This window comes from Diceros bicornis, chromosome 13, assembly GCF_020826845.1.
Source record: "Diceros bicornis minor isolate mBicDic1 chromosome 13, mDicBic1.mat.cur, whole genome shotgun sequence".
NCBI lineage: Eukaryota > Metazoa > Chordata > Mammalia > Perissodactyla > Rhinocerotidae > Diceros > Diceros bicornis.
In genome coordinates, this window is record NC_080752.1 from 15,924,110 (window position 1) to 15,941,522 (window position 17,413).

The 17,413-nt window shown below is 51.7% G+C and overlaps 1 protein-coding gene across 3 annotated transcripts in view; it reads right to left on the reverse strand.

Moving 5' to 3' along the window:
• GLIS1 (GLIS family zinc finger 1) overlaps positions 1 to 17,413 on the reverse strand; it is a 215,470-nt gene that overhangs the window by 121,431 nt on the left and 76,626 nt on the right. The window lies entirely within an intron of this gene.

Here is a 17,413-nt window from a genome sequence, read left to right on the forward strand (position 1 = left end):
TGGGAAGTGCTTTCCGTGGAAAGAGGCCACACTGGGCCTGTCTGACCCAGTGCCTGTCATTTTGTCACTTTGCCTCTGACGGTGCTTGTGGCTTACCCGAGGCAGTAGGGAGCCACTGCAGGTTCAAGCACAAAACTCTTGGATGGTAGGTTTTCTGAGAGGAGAAGCAAACTGCCTGATCCAATATCCTCGGGGCTTTGAGAATGAAAATCCTTACGGGGTTAGATGACCACTCCATCACACATACCCCCGGGCTCCCTCCCCGCTCAGCCAGGGAAACTGCTCATGTTCCCTGTTCTTCTTCTCCCGACAAAGTCAAAATGCCTCCCAGCTCAAGCCCTGTTAATCCTCCGCCTCTTCCCTCACCTGGCCTCTCTGCGGCAACTCAGAAACAAATATCCCTGCTCCCACTTCACACTCGGAGAGACCTAAACCCAAAGGCCCAAGGATCCCAGCAACCAGCCCTGCGGAAGTCCAGGGGCCTCCCCTGATGGCAGCTCAGACCCTTAGCCCCTCCCGTACGAGCTCTCCACCTCATATCTCACAGAGGTCCAGAGGGGCAGAGGGACCTGCCCAAAGACACACAGGCAGTCCTGGAGTTAGTGGGGTCTGAACCCCACCTGACCGTGAACCGGCCCCCTTTTCCCTGGACCAGCCCATCCTTCTGGGCAAAGAGCCTTCCTGAGCCGTTAGCCAAAAGGGATGTATGAGCAGCAGAACCAGACTGTCCTGGAAATGTCCGTTTGTCCTTCCACGAATGAAGAGGGCCGCCCTCCATCAGCAAAAGCTGGCCTCCCAGCTTCTGCACAGGCTGGTCCCTCTGTCTGGAAAGCCCTTCCCGGAGAATTCACACTCTCCCCAGGAGGTTTGCTCCAGTGTTCACTTCCTCCAGGACGCGCCCTGACCCCTTCTGTGCCCCCGTGCTATCCTCTCTCACACCCCGCTTGGCACAGCGTGGAACAACTCTGCCCATCTCCCATGGACGAGCTCCTCCGGGGTGGACTGGCTTTCCTATCACAACCTCCCCCCGAGCCAAGACTCTGCGAAGGGCCCTCAGGGTGAGTCCTGACTCCATCCCTTGCCAACTGTGTGACTTCTCTCCCCCACTTCTCTCTGGGCTCCTCCCCTGAAAAATATGGGTGACAAACTCTGCCCTGTGGGGTTGTCACACAGATCAGAGATCGAAGGTGTGGAGGCACTTTGTGAATTACGGAGCTTTAAACAGATAAGGACGACAGGGGGCGGGGGCAGTGACGATGATGGGAGACGGGGACGGGCAACCTCACTGGTGGAGTGAGAGTGCTATTCTTTTTTTGCGTGTGAGGAAGATTAGCCCTGAGCTAACATCCGATGCCAATCCTCCTCTTTTTGCTGAGGAAGATTGGCCCTGGCCTAACATCCATGCCCATCTTCCTCCACTTTATATGGGACCACCACAGCGTGGCTTGACAAGCGGTGCGCCCAGGATCCGAACCTGCAAACCCTGGGCCGCCGAAGTGCAGCACGTGCACTTAACCGCTAGGCCACTGGGCTGGCCCCAAGGGTGCTATTCTTAACACGTCTTCCTGACACATGTCCACCTCTCCTCGAGCTTCTTGAGAAGGAACAGTGAGTCTGCCCATCTCTGCTAGAAAAAGGAGGGGAATTAATGAGCACTTGTTCTGGCTGAGAATGGCCGCGGCTATCGCCCCAGTCAATGTCCCAGGCCCAAGGAGGGGTGAGTGTGAATTACCTCCCTTTCACGAGGGAGTCACTGATGCCAGGGCTTGAGGTGCTCGGCCCCGTCTCATGCTCAGGGCAGGCCCACCTAGAGCACATGCTTTCCATGTCTTCCACCCTAGGCTGAGCCCAAAGCTCTCCTCGAAAGCTTCTACCCCGCCCCGGCACTGCCACGCATGGGGCCTCACAGGGCTCCTGGGCCCAGCTGGCCAGCACCAGGACACCTCAGCGGCCCAGCAGGCCCAGAGCCCCTCAGGCCAGGCCCCACCCACACTGAGGAATCCCTAGGCAGACGCTGCCCTGCTTCTGTTCCCCATTATGAGTGAGGACCAGTGCCCGTCAAATAAATCAGGCTTGTGAAGTCTGATGAACAAAGATTCTGATGGTGGGATGCTGTAATTATAAACACCAGCAGCTCAGTAATCTGGGATCACAGGAGTTGTCTTGCTTTGATGGCGGGCGAGCAGCAGAGCAGCTCGATTTAGATTGTTCTGGACATCGGAGTCAGGGGGAGTCAGGGTCCTCTGCACCGACTTCCCGGAACACTGCTAGGGAGTTTCAAGTTGCTGCATGGCACACGAGGCCTTCTGCCACGGGACCCCACCAACCTCTCCAGCCCCCACCTCTGTAATACCCTGCTGGAACTGTTCATCGCTATCCACACTCGCCATGCCATTTCACATTTCCAGGCCTTTGCAAAGGTGTTCTGTGTGCTGATGAAGTCGTATCCATCCGGTAACCCCAGCTCAAATGCCACCTCCTCCAGGAAGCCTTCTGAGCATTCCACCCAGTAAAGCACTCCCTCCTCCTGCTATGAGCTCCAGCTTCACGTGAGCTAAGCTCCATCTTTTCTCATGTCTTTGCATATGCCATTCCCTCTGCCTTCCCCCTGCAGCTGTAACTCCAATTCACCTTTCTTGTCTGAGATTAGACATCATCTCCGCCAGGAAGCCCTCCCTGATTGGTCACCAGGCTGCCTTGGTTGCTGCCTGGGCTCCCCAGCTCCCTGCACTTGCCCCTGTACTGTAAATGTCAGTTTGCACATCTGTGTCCTGTCCTAACCTAGAAGCTCTCTCCCCAGTGCCCAGCACAAGTCTGGCACCCAGTAGGTACTCAGAGAACATGTGCTGAAGAAATGTGTCCAATCACTATCACTAGCTAAGGAGCAGGACAATCCATGGCCCACAGACCGTGGTCCAAGTCCTCTCAGACTGACAAGAAGACCCGGCTCCTAGTCACTGAACAAATGAACCAGCACGGGCTGCCACGACCCAGACGCAGAGGCTTCATATGGAAGGAATCACGAGGACCAAAGATAAAGCATCAGTTGGAACAGACACTTTATCATCCAGGCCATAAACCTGATTTACACTCAGGTTTCTTCTTTCCAGAAGTTCTGTAAAGTTTTACCTTTGCCCCAGCAAGCCTTGGGAACAAACTTTCAGAGCACAGGAAATCACCCATGTGACTGGGGAGGAGAAGGGATGGATGATCCCAGAAGCTCTGCCCTCTGGGTAACCCTGCAGGTCGAGTCACCTGAACGAGGTGCAACGGATGGGCCTGGGGAGGCCATAGGCAGGGGGCCTGGAGACCTGGTTCTAGTGCAGACTGCTATGCACATGGGTGTGGCTCTACAAGCTACTGCCCCACCTGGGCCTCAGTCTCCCCATCTGTACAGTGCCATGGGGACGGAGGAGGTTGGGCATAACCCAGTACTGAGGTTCAAAGATGCAGCATAACACAGCAGCAGTGGGCTCTGGTCCTCCTAGCTCCGCAGCCTGGGCAGGTTATTGGAGCGCCCTCTGCCTCACTGCAGCTCTCTAAACGGGGGACCTGTGTCCGACGGCACCGACCTCCGAGGCTACCACGAGCACTAGGGGTTAACGCTGGAGAAGGGTGTCGACCAGCGCTTGACCCACAGTGAGCCCCCTCCGGTCGGCTCCTGTGGGTCCTCCCACCACCCTCGGCCGTCAGATGCTGACAAGTGGAAACAGCGCCCTTCTAAATCCACTGTCCAAACTCATCCCTCAGACCAGCTAGGGGCACCTGATGTTATCCCCATGTTAGAGACGTGGAGAGGGGCCTTCACCTGCTTGTAATTCAGTGAGCTGGGAGCCTGGCCCTGGACTCCAATGCCAGCCCAGTGTTCCTTCCCTGACAGAGAATGTTCCAGGCCAACTTGTTTTGAAAAGAAGGGGCAAAGTGGAGGAGAGGGCAAGGATCCATCTTGTCTAAAGGCATCCATGTGTCTAGAAGGCACCCTTTAGGGTCAGCTGACTTGCCTGCTGCTCTCTGTCCCACCCCACCCCCAATCACCAGCTCCCACTGCGGTCAGGCTACCTGGACACCTGTCTCCACAGAGCGCTGGGTCCCCTCCCTCACTCCACCCAGGCCTCTGCTCAGACGCCAGCACCCCAGATAGTGGCCCCTGCCTGGCCAAAACAACACCCAGACCGTCAGTCTCCAGCCTCTCACCCTGCTTTCAAAAAATCACCACGTATCTTACCATCAGACATAATATCAAATTTTTCCTTCAGTAAACAAATATTTATTGAGCACCACCTCTTTCATACCAGAAGCTGTTGCAGATGTTTGGGAAACGACAGTAAACAAAACAGACAAAAACCTCCACCCCCTGGAGCATATATACCAGAAGGAGAGACAAATCATAAATAGCAAGCATGATAAATATGTAAAATACATAGTATGTTAGAATGTGAAGAGTTCTTTGAAAAAAAATTGAGCAGGCGAATGGGTCGGGGTGTGCCAGGGTGGGGCAAGGGGTGGTACTTTTAAATAGGGTATTGAGGGGGGCACCATAGAGAAGGGAAGGAGTTGGTCCAGCAGCTATCTGGGGGAAGGGCATTCCAGGCAGAGGGAACAGACAGCGCAAGGGCTCAGAGAAGCTTAGTAACTTTCCCAAGATCACAGAATTTAGGAGGCGGCAGAGCTGGGGTTTGAACTCGAATTTATCAGACTCCTTCCAGTTCTTATTCAATTCAAGATTTATTGATGCTTCCAGGCCATGCCTGACCCTGCACCGGGTCCTGAGGAATGCAGCAGCGAACAAGGGGGCCGGGGGGCGAGGCGGAGGGAACAGCACGTGCAAAGGCCTGGAGGTGAGTGTTTTGGCTGGATAGAGACCTGTAAGAGGCTGAAACAGCAGGTCAGATCATGTAAGGCCCTCCTCGTGAGACGTGTTAGGAAGCTGGGACCACAGGGAAATGCAAGTTAAGACCACAGTGAGACGCGATTTTATACCCATTTGATAGGCAAAGATCAGTGAGTCTGATAGCAGCAGGCATAGGTGAGACTAAGCGCAAGAGAACATTTTATGCGCTGCTTGTGGGGTGCACACTGGTCCGGCACTCTGGAAACCAGCTGGGCATTCTCTTGTAAAGGTGAATTCACATGCCCTTCAGCCCAGGGGTTCCACACCTCAGTGATACTTAAAAACAGTGGTTACCAAAGTGGAGTCTGCAGTGGGGTCTGTAGTGTTTGCAAATCAGCAAACACTACAATCAGGGTTTTCTTTTTCCCCAGAGAGCCAGTTGTTAAACATTTACTAGCACACTACTGGATATAACCCACATAAGGAAAAGGTCTATCGGGAATCCTCAGTAATTTTTAACAGTGTTAAGGTGTCCTCAGGCCAAAAAGTTTGAGAACCGCCACCTAGAGAAACCCTTGTGTACATGCACCAGGAAATGTGTACAAGAGTCTGCACAGTAGCACTATTTATACCAGCAAAAAGAAAAAAAAAAAGGAAACAACCCAATACCCCCCACCTTGAGTGGGTCACAGTAACTGTGGTTTATTCATATAATGGAACGTCACACGGCAGTGACATGAACAGACTGAGCCACCTGCAAGGACCAGTAACACAATGGTGAACTGAAAAAGTGAGTCCCAGCATATAAAGTTTGAAATCAACTAAAACTGAGCAATATATTGCTTAGGTACACATATATATGTGATAAAAACTTTTTTGACAAAAACCATTTTAAAGAAATAGAATGACAAACATAAAATTATTTCTAGTGGGTAGGCAGGAATGAAAGAAATAAAAGAGATAAGAATTGAAAAGAAAGAAAGAAAATTGTTTGTATTATTCATACATGACGATCAGAAATCAAAAGGAATCTACAAACAATGATCACCATTAGTATGTGAATTTGACAAGGTCAGGATACATAGGGTGAATACTCAAAAATCAACTGCATGTCTATCTGCAATAAACAGAAAAGGAAATTTTTTAGATATTTATAACATCGAAAAACATCAAATACCTCAGGATAAATCTAACATAAGATGTGTGAGACCTCCATGGAGAAAATTACAAAACATGACAGAGAGACATTCAAGAAGCCCTAAGTGAACTGAGGGATACACATATTCATGGGTCAAAGATTCCAAATGTGATTTCAGAAATTCCAAATTTATCTTCGCAAATTGATCTAGAGATTCAACGCAATCCCAATGAAAATCCCAGCAGCTTCTTCTCATGTGTGGAAATTACCAAGCTAATTCTAAAATTTATATTAAAATTCAAACAGCTAAGATCAGCCAGGGTAATCCTGAAGAAGAATGACGGAGGAACTTGCACTCTAGGTGTCAAGACTTATTGTAAAACTGCAGTAATTAAGACTATGAAATTGGCACAAAATAAACAAATAGACCAATGGGACAGAACAGAGAATTCAGAAACAGACCCACTTGCTTAACCGATTTATGGCAAGAGAGAGCAAAGAAAGGACAGCGTGTCAATAAAAACCACTGCCTCAATCGGATATCTAGATAGAAAAAGAAACTTGACCCCTACCACACACTGTACACAAAAACCAAACCCGGATGGATTACAGATCTAAATGTGAAGTGTAAAACACCAAGAACAAAATACAGGAGGCTATTCTCACAATTGAGCTAGGCAAAGATTTCTTAAATAGGATACAAGAAGTACTAACCATAAAAAAAATTAATAAAGTAGACTACTTTAAAATTAAGAACTTCTACTCATCAAAAGGCACCATGAAGAGAGGAAAAGGACAAGCCCGAGTGGGAAAGGTATTTGTAGCCCACCTAACCAACACAGGGCTCAGATCTAGAATAAAGATCTTCTATACATAAAAAGGCCAATACAGATCTTCCTCGACTTTCGATGGGGTTATGTCTCAATAAACCCACCATAAGGTGAAAATATCCTAAGTCGAAAATGCTTGTAATACACCTAACTTACCCAACATCCTAGCCTAGCCTACCTTAAATGTGCTCAGAACACTTACATTAGCCCACAGTTGGGCAAAATCATCTAACGCAAAGCCTATTTCATAAAAAAGTGTTGAAGAGCTCATGTAATTGATTGAATACTGTACTGAAAGGGAAAAACAGAATGACTGTCTGGGTACAGAATGGTTGGAAGTGTATCAGTTGTCCATCCTCGGGATCCCACGGCTGACCGGGAGCTGCGGCCACTGCTGCCCAGCATCACAGAGAGGATCGGACCGAATATCGCTAAGCCCAGGGAAAGGTCAAAACTCAAAATTCCAAGTACAGTTTCTACTAAATGCATATGGCTTTCACACCACCGTAAAGTTGAAAAATCGTAAATCAAACCATTGTAAGTCAGGGACCTATCTGTCGTCCAAAAAAATTTTTTTTAAAGAACTTGAATAGGCACTTCACAAAAGAAAATATTCAATGGTCAAAAAACATATGAAATGTTGCTCAATATAACTGATCATCAGAAAAGTGCAAATCAAAACCACAGTAAGACACCACCACACACCCACCAGAATAGCTAAAACCTAAAGATAAGCAACACTGAGCGTTAGCAGGAACGATGAGTGATGGGAACTCTGGGGCTCTGTTGCTGGGAGGGTTGACACGGTGCGGTCACCTTGGAAAACTGTATGGCATTACACCCTAAAAATGAACATACCCATACCCTATAGCCCAGCAACTCCATTCCCACATACACACCCAAAAGAAGTGCATGTACAGATATATTATAGTAATGTTACTCATAATGGTCAAAACTGGAAAATGCCCACCAGCAGTGAAAAGATAAACCATAATACTAAACATCAACAAAAACAAATAAACCAGAGCTACACAACAACATGAACAGATTTCAGAAACATGATGTTGGTTGAAAGAAGCTAGACACAAGATTGTATGGATGGTGTGATTCTAGCTATAGAATCTGCAAAAACAGTCTGTGGTGCTGGAAGGCAGGCCCATGGCTACCGTGGGGAGGGAGGCAGGGAGTAGAGCTTGGGAGGAGGTGTGAGCGGGGGTTTCCTGGGGTGATGGTAATATTCTATTTCCTGTCCTAAGTATTGGCTTCACAGTTATGTTCACATTGTGATAGTCGTCGAACTGTACACTTAGGATTTATGCACTTTTCTACATATATATGATTTACTTTAATAAAAAGTACAATTAAAGTAGAACGATAGGAACACAACTGAGTGACTATCTCCCGCCTAGAGGCAGGGAGATCAGGTCAGGGAGAGCACATAGGAAAATGCATTCTCTTGTTAGGGTTCAAATGAGGGGGGAGGGGGCAAGGTGGGCACAGTAATGGACCAAAGAAGACAGTGACACACACTAATAAATGTGCATAATCCAATTCTATGCATTTAAGATTAAAAATTTAAATACATCACAAGGACCACACTCCAGGAAGAAATCACTGGAATCAGAATACCACCACCCATCTCATGAGACAAGTAAGTGGTGTAGTGCTCGGTCAAAGCCAAAATAAAACAAATGTTATTTTCTTGATTTGTATTCAGCATCTAGAACAAGGCAGATCTCCAATAAATAATCACTAAAGGAAGAGATGGATGTTCCAGTTATAAATAAGTTCTGGGGATATAATACAGCATGGTAACTATAGTTAACAATACCGTATTGTATATTTGCAAGTTGCTAAGAGTACATCTTAAAAGTCATCATCACAAGAAAAAAAAATTGTAACTGTGAGGTGACAGATGTTAACTAAACTCACTGTGGTGATCATTTCACAATATACACATGTATCAAATCATTATGTTGTGCCCCTTAAACTAATACAATGATGTATGTCAATTATATCTCAGTAAAACTGGGGAGAAAACAAGAGACGGACGAACAAGGACGAACAAACGAACAGTTCACGTGAAGCAGGACATGCCCCTCCCTCAACACTCTCTCACCCCGTCCCTCCAGCAGCATCCTCCCCTGGTTTATGTTCCTCTTGGGCTGGCACTGGCCTAATCAGCACAGCCTTTGCTACCACCGCCCCCACCCTCTCTCGGGCATCGCACGCCAGCCCAGGGGGCTCTGGACGTTGGGCCAAATGAGTTAACAATTTCCTTTCAGCCCTATGGCGTTTCGCAAACGTTAGCGCGTTTTTTCACAGCCTGAAAGAGCCAGAGTCTTTTTTAACAGTCCAGTTCTGGGCTGGATCTGTCACCACGACAGTAAAAAATTAAAATTAAAAAAAAAGTCTAAGTGCATAGTGTGCTTATAATAAATGGTTTGCACAAAATTCTTCATTCCACATATGGGCAGAGCGATGCCTTTACTGTGCACACTGTTTGTGGAGAGCCCGTAACCAAGGCTGTGACTGGGCAGAATGTGGAAGTCGTTTTCTACTATTAAATAAGGAAAACAAGGTTCTCATTTGAAAATTAATTCAATGAAAACTATTAAGCAGTTGGCCGTGAATGCCTCAGTATTTTTTCCAAACTGATACTAATAAGGGCTCCACTCCCAGCCCTGCCTAAACAAAAACACAAAATTAACCACATAATTTCCAAGGACATTTTCCCAATGGTGGTGTTGTTTTGAAACATGTAACCAGGAGGAGCGTGCAGATCTATCAAAACCGAGACCCAGGTCCCTGTGACACTGCCTTCCGGTGGGTCTGGGGGAGGGTGGCTGCCTCTTAGGTGCCATGGGGCTGGTGAACGGAGCGCTCCCTTTGTTCAACGATCACTTGACGTGTGGGGCGCACCAGGGCCTGGGAGGGGTGGGAGGGACTTGGGGTGAAGGAGACAGATGCAAGTCCCCAAGGCCTCTCCAGGTCAGCAAGTGCGGACGGTGCACCGCTGTCGGGCGGCTGGTGAAGGGGAGACGCTGCAGGACTGGAAGTCAGGCAGATCTGGATTTAAAGCCCAGATACACCATTTCCTAACAGGACAGTCTCAGTGTCTTCATCTGTAAAATGGGGCTGTTCTATGAATTCACTGTGTCCCGGTACGTAAAGAATCCAGCACATGCTTGGCACGCAGCAGGTGGTCATCTGATGTTCCCTTCTGTGCCAGATCTGTGCTGAGGATGCAGAGACGAGAGTCAGCCACTGCTGCCAGCAGAAAACCAGCTAATTAGAGCAGGAGGCACAGCGTGCTGTGGGAGCTCAGGGGCAGAGGAGGCTGGGATCTAAGGCCCAGGGGTGAGTCCCACATGTGCCGTTCCTAACGGGGTGTCCTTAGCTCGCAGGCCACTCAGACCAGTGCTGACCAGGAAAGCGGGTGGCAGGGACAGCTGGGGAGGTCAGGCCAGGATAACACGGCCAAGGACTCTCTGGGAGCCCCAGACCATCCAAGGACGGATGGTTTATATGCCCATGTCCCCCAGGTCCTGTAACTGTCAGCCCCCTGAGGGCAGGGATAGTGTGTGACTCATTTCTGAGTCCTCAGTGTGCAGCCAGGCTGGGAACAGACCATAACTCAGGGAAGGTTATCATAAACAAATGAGTCCTCGAGGACACCTTCCATGTGTTTCCTGTGGTTCAGGAGGGAGGTCGTCCTAGGTAGAAGCCTTGACCTCCGTGTAACACAAGCCTCCCAGGTCACCACTCTTAAAACTGAGGTCCGCGGTGTCACAGAGGGGCCTGGGCTCTAGGGCCAGTCCTAGGATGACACAACGACAGACTAAGGCCACCAAAAGGGAGGAGGGGCGTCACTGTGCTTCCGCTGCCTCATCTGTAAGTGGGATGATGAAGCAGCAATCCTGCCTCCCAGGGCTGCGGAGAGGATCAAACGATGTAACAGCAGGGAGAGAGAGGCGCTGGACACGCGTGAGGCCTCCACTTCTCGCTCTCCACCGTCTCTGTCTCTATCTCTCAACAGATTCTGACCGCATGCCTACTGTGCGCAAGGCTCTGGGGCCCGCAGGGATGAGCCCCAGCTAGAGGTGGCACTGGAGGTGAGTGGGGGGGCCTGAGCATCACCAGCTGGAAGAGGCGGAGTGGAAAGAAAAGGCAGCTGTGGACACAGTGCCTGCCTCAACTGAGAGCTTGTAAATGTTGGATTGATAGACAGATGGATGGATGGACATACGGATGGAGACAAAGGAATGAATGAAGGAGTGGGCAAGACTTAACCCTAGTTTTTGGTCCCTCCTTCTCCCATGGAGGCGGTTTGCTGTGCCCTGTCCCCAGAACACCCACACGCAGACCCACACTCCTCCCGTGACCCCCATGGAAATGCCTGTAAACAGCACAATGGCCCGAAGGCCCCGCCCACGTCTCCATCCTCCCATTCTGTCTCTGTGTCTCTGCCTGGACTGCTCTCTGTTCTGTTGGTCTCCTTCCCTGGGTCTCTGACTTGCTCTGTCTCGTTCTCTTTTTCTCAGTAGGACGGTATCTTTCTCCACCTCTTGGTGTCTCTGCCTCTCTTTTTGGCTTCTCTCTTCTCCTTTCTTTTCCTCCCTCCGTCCCCTGGTCCCACTGCCCGTCCATCTTCCCAATGCCCCTGTGAAAGCCTCCCCTCCCGCCTGCAGGTGTTTTATGCGGGGAGACCCCACTGTGAGCATTCAGAGAACCCAGGAGACAGACATCCCTGCTGAAAGTGGCCATGACCCAGGTCACAGGCAGGGGGACACCAATGTCCCCACCATACCCCACCTACCACCCCTCCTCCCACCTCTGGCTCCCCTGTGGCCCAGTCCTCCCAGCTGCCAGCTCCTCCTGGGTGAGGAGGAAGGAGGGCACCCAGGGAGAGGTCTCCACCTGGACCAGACCCCAATGGACAGCTGCCAGGGGACCACTGGGTTTAGTTTTATCTAAGGGGCTCCCAGCCAAAGTACCACCACCCCCACCAGAGGACAGAAGCAGGTGGATCTTTCTGTGAGGGACAGCACCCAATTCCGCCCGGCTTGGGGCTGGGACCAAGACATGCAAGACACTGCAGCACAACAGCAGTGCTAGTCACCTGCACACATGGGCCCGGCACATCACCATTTCCAAGGTCCTGACACACATCCATCCACTCAATGGAAACTTCCTGAGCACTCCTCTGTGCCAGGCAGAGTTCTAGGTCCTAAGCCTAGACAGAGCAGGAACGAGATGGGCAAAAGCCCCTGCCCACGTGGACCTGACACTCGAGCAGAGGAGACGGACATAATCAGAACGTGGAGGACGGTGAGGATGAGCTGCCATCATCGAGAGAGCAGCAGGTCTGGGCACCAGAGTCTCCCCAGCTTGGTTTTGACCACATTAAATCTGTGGCGCCACCTGGACATCCACGTGGAGACGCAGAAAGGCAGCTAGCTATACAAGCCTGAGCTCCAGGGGAAGGTCTGGGCCGGGCATATACATTTGGGAGTCACCAACAAATGGATGCTCTTCAAAGCCACAACCTGGATGAGATCAGAGACAGTGAGAGAGGCCAGTGAGGTGAGGCGGACAGGGAAGAGGGCCGGAAGAAGTAGAGAGGTGGGGAGACCAGGAGAATGTGCGGTCGGTGAGGAGGGGAGCGCTCATGAGCAAAGGCTGCTAATGGGCAGAGGGACTGAGAGATGATGGTGGCCTGGGCGATGCGGAGGCCACTGCAACCTCTACAGGGGCAGCATCAGTGCAGCTGTGGACGTGAGAGCCTAGTGTGGGCTCAGCAGAGAAACAGGACAAAAGCACAGCCGACTCCTCCAAGGGGCTTTGCTCTAAAGGAAAGGAAAGGAGGGAGGCGGCATCCGAGGAGGGACGTGGGTCAAGAGGTGTGTTGGGTTGCGTAATAGGGCTGAAAGAGCAGCTTGCTTACGCGGGGACGGGAATGACTCAGCAGAAAGGAGGAGCTGACGCTGCAGGAGCGGGGGCGGTGGGGCGTCTAGTGCACGGTGCCTTTGACGCCCACACACCCCAGAGCCCGGGGGCAGGGGGGACCGTCCTCATTCTTCAGATGAGGACACTGAGGCTGAGAACAGCTCCCTTGCTCCTTCAGAACAGTCACCCTCGAGGGGTTTCCTTCCTCACCTGCCCCGGCTTAAAAACCTCCTCCCCCCAGGCAGGGCAGGAGTCTGCATGTCAGCCTGTTCCTTAGATGCTTCTCCGGCATCACCGACAACCACTGCTCCAGACCAGGAGTCTCCAAACCTTTTTGATCTCACATCCCTATCAGGAGAAAATGTATTCATTCATAAATCATAGACATAAACTGCTATTCTTATATATATTATCAAAAACACTGTACCACATCCTAGGTATGCGGCCTCGGGTCAGACGCCCAAGTAACCTCTCTGTGCCTCAGTTTCCCCATCCATAAAATGGGAAGTAATAAGAGCACCCGTCTCATACGGTCGTGGTGAAGACTTCACGAGTTAAAAACACAGGCAGTGCCCAGAACAGTGCCTGCCACACAGGATCATCATCATCATCATCACACCAAAAATGAGATATGTCACACATACAAACCCCGCTCTAACATTTCTCTCCCACCCCACAGAGAGTCTTGGTGCCCCACCTTAGTGACCGCTGGTCCACATGGTGAGGTCCTCAGGGACCAGGACCATGCATGTCTTATTCATCCTTTTATGTCCAATGCCTAGCCGAGGGCCTGGCACACCGCGAGTGGGCAATACACTGCTGCTGGCATAAAGAACCGCCATTTGCTGAGGCCCAACCGCGAACCGCACATCACTTGATCCTTGCAACAACCACTGAGGGGCGATCAACATTCCATCTCACAATGGGAGAAACCGAGGCTCTGAGGGGTAAAGTGATTTGTCTGAGGCCATAGAACAAGTCACGGTAGAGCTGGGGCCCACACGGTGGTGGTGACAGCTGGATGCCGAGTCCCATGGCTAGTGTCCTCCCCATCACCAGGGGTACAGCCAGAATATACTGCTGGGATCTGGCTGCCTGGAGGATGGGGGCTGGCTCTCAGCCTGGCTGTCCCCCTCCCCGAGCAGAAGAGGAAGGATTAGCTGGGCAAATGCACACACCTCATAATTAGCAGACGCACAGAGGAAAACAGAGCCGGTGCAAGCAGGAAGGGCGGAAGGGGCAGAGACCCTAACCTGGCACCCCGCCCTGCCCCGCCCCATCCCGCTGGAGCTGAGCCCAGCCTCAGCTGAAGCAGCATCGCTGCTGTTTGGGAATCTGCACCTTCCCTTCACCTCACACTCCCCCCCTGCGAGGCTGCAGATCAGCTCTCGAGGCTGCATTACGGGATTTCTGAAATGTCACCAAGAACAAAGCTCCCCTTTCTGCCAGCCCCTAATATTTACAAGCAAGCACAAATCTGTGAGAAAATTCAATTGAACGCAGATGGCAGGAAATTCCTCCAAAATGACAGTGGCCAAATTCAAACCACAAGACATGAAAATAACCCAACATACTAGACATGAAGAACATATCTTATAGACTTCTCCTCGTGCGATTTGCAATCTGTGATTGATTACCAGGAAGACAGACTGCAGATTTATTGGACTTCTGTAGAACACGGATTCCATTTGCAACAATTAAACCTTCCGTGGTTGAGAAAGGGGTCGGAGGGGGCTAGAGGGAGATGGTGAAGTTAAGGAATGTGGTGTGAGGCTGATAAAGGCTGGTGTTAGCCCCCGTAGAGCTGGCATCTGCCCGGCTCAGGTACCAGCCAGCAGGGAGGGTGCGCGTGTGCCACTGGGTTGGAGGTCCGGCTTGTGGCAGTGGGCTGGGGGCAGAGGCACGCTGACAGGCTTCTGAAGGGACAGGTATATGCGAATCTGCTGACCCTCTGGGCATACATGGCTAGACTAGAGCTGTGGAGGGATCCTCATGATGGCAGTGGTCCTGGAGGGGCTGAGAAGAGGATGACAGAACCACTGAGCCAAGGGACACTGACAATGCCTCACCCCACGCCTTGGACAAAGCAGACATCACTAATAGATCACACCATCTCTTTCCTGCTAAGCTCAGAATCCTTCTCAACACAGTTCTCCAGGCAGCACTAGCAAGCGGCCAAAGCTGGGCTGAGAGCAGAAACCTGTTTGCCAGCCCTACGCTCATGCACTGGGGGCCTTGTGGTGTGTGCTGGGGGCTGGAGCACCAGTGGTGTGCTCGGGCACTGAAGGAAACAGGTATGTGTTAAACTCGTAATGATCTCGATGTATGCGAACAAGCTGGAGGCTCTGGTGTGTTTAACGGCTCAGTAGCTGAGGTGTGTGCCAAGAGGTCAGAGATTCAAATCTGTACCACAAGCCAAGTTTCTTGACCGGGTGGCGGATACTCAGCATCTGTAGGATTCCACCTCCCAGTCCTCAGAGCGGCTCAGATCTCTCCAAGGGCTGGGGAGGGGCCGTTTGCATGTGGATTAAGGATGGCCGCAAATTCTTTGACAGTCCTCTCATTAAGAGGTGGGTCTGTGTCCCCTCTCTGAATCTGGGCTGGCCTGTGACGGGCTTGACAAACGGAGCACGGTGGAAGTGATGCTGTGCCTGTGATGAGCCTGCCCTTCTAAGGACTGGCAGTTTCCCTCTGGGTCCCCTGGAGCCCCGAGCCGCCCCATAAGAAGTCTGACTATCCTGCTGGAGACACACCATGGAGACTACCTGGAGAGGGAGAAGGGCCCAGCTGAGCCCCGCCTTCCAGCCACCCTCACCTGTGTGCCAGCAGATGATCAATCTGTCCTGGACTCTCCAACCAGACCAGCTGCCAACTGAATACCACCAAAGTGACCCCGTCGATGTCACGTGGAGCAGAAGGAGCACCCAGAACAGCCTTGCCCCAGATTCCCATACAATTGTGAGACATAGTGAAATGTCTGGTGATTTCAGCCACTAAATTTTGGGGTAGTGGTGATGGAGGTCACCCACCCTTGCTCCCTTTATCCCCATCCTCACTGTTCCCTCCCTTTCAGCCTCATCACCTCAGCCTGGAGGACCACTGTGGCCTGGGTTCCCAGCCTCCTGTCTGGTCCCCCACTAGCCACACTTTCCCTGGCCTCCAGTGACCTTGCTAAGCTGAGGCTCTGATCACGCCCAGCCTCAAAGCCCTGTGGGGTCATGACCACCTCTCCAGCCACCTTGCCCACCACTCCCCTCCCCAGCCCTGTGCTCACCATTCCCCAGATGGAGCACACTCTTGAAAGGCCCCCACGCTGTTGTACATGCTATTCCCTCTGCCCAATGCCCTGCGTCCTGTCGTCTGCTTGGCAAACTCCTATTCATCCTTCAGTGCCTAGCTCAAATCCAGACCATCTGTTGACTCCTCCCTCTGGACTTTTTTAGCCTTCACCACCCTGTATTATCATTATACACGAGGCTGGGAAGCAACTTGAGCAGAGGACAGAAGCTCTTGGTTTTTTGCCCAGTGCTAACATGGTACCTGGCATAGAATCCAGCAGAGTTTTACTGAATAAGCTAATAAAATAACAAATGCATGATGCAGGAAGTTCAGTGCAGGTCCTGGCCCCAAGCTGTCTATAGGAAAGAAAAAGCTGAATTCCAACAAAGAATTCCGAAAAGCAGCACAGCAGTGATTATGGGCTCAAGGTCAGAGAAGAGAGAAGCCACTGGGGCCTGGGTAGTCAGGGAGGACTTCCTGGAGGAGGAGGACCATGCTGGTATCAGTCTTCTCCTCCAGGAGCTCTCCCAGAGAGTCCTCTGGGCCAAGGCTGCCCCTTGCACTCCCACTGGTGGCACTCGCCTGACTGTCTCACAGGTGAGGCTCACATGTCCCACTCCCCACTCCCTGCTGCATCCACAGTGCCCAGCCAGGGGGGGTCAGAGACAAGCTGACCTGTACTCTGGCACCAGAACTGGGTTCTGTCTCTCCTCCCTCAGAGAGCCAGGGACCAGCACAGGACCCACCCAGAGCAGGCACAAAGAGGCCATGGTTTGTCATGGTTGTCACCATGAATGAGGGGGAAGTCAGAGAGGCCCCGTGGGCAGGAGGAAGCTCAGGGAGGCCCAAAACACGCACCATGGAGCTGTGGGGCACTGACTGCACTGCTGTCCTGGCTGCGCGCCCCCAAAGCTTCCCCTGTGTGGACGGGGGTGGTGGCAAGGCGAGTGCATGGGTGCCCGGCACAGAGCAGTGTGTGCTGATGCCCAGGAAACAGGACCCTGGGCACCAGGGCATCGCTGGGGGATGACCTCGGGCCCTGAAGGCCTCTTGGTGCTCTGACTCTGGAGAAGGCCTCTGGAAGGGCCCAGGAAAGGGAAGGGAACGTTTCCTAAGCAGCAGCCAAGGGCCAGGCCCTGGACTTGGCTGCCACACTCAGGAGGGAGCACTGGAGGAGGGGATCCACGAGAATGGGGTCAGGGGGACGGGAGTGGCAGCAGAGGAAATCCTGGAGCACTCAGAGAGTTGGCTCCTGTGGAGGAGAGCTGGGCAGAACCGGGATGGGCTGACCAGACAGGTAGCGAGCTGCCCATCACAAGGCGTTTAGCGACTGGGTACCTCTCAGAATAGAGAATGTCAGGGCTGGAGGGTCTTTCAACTTTTCTC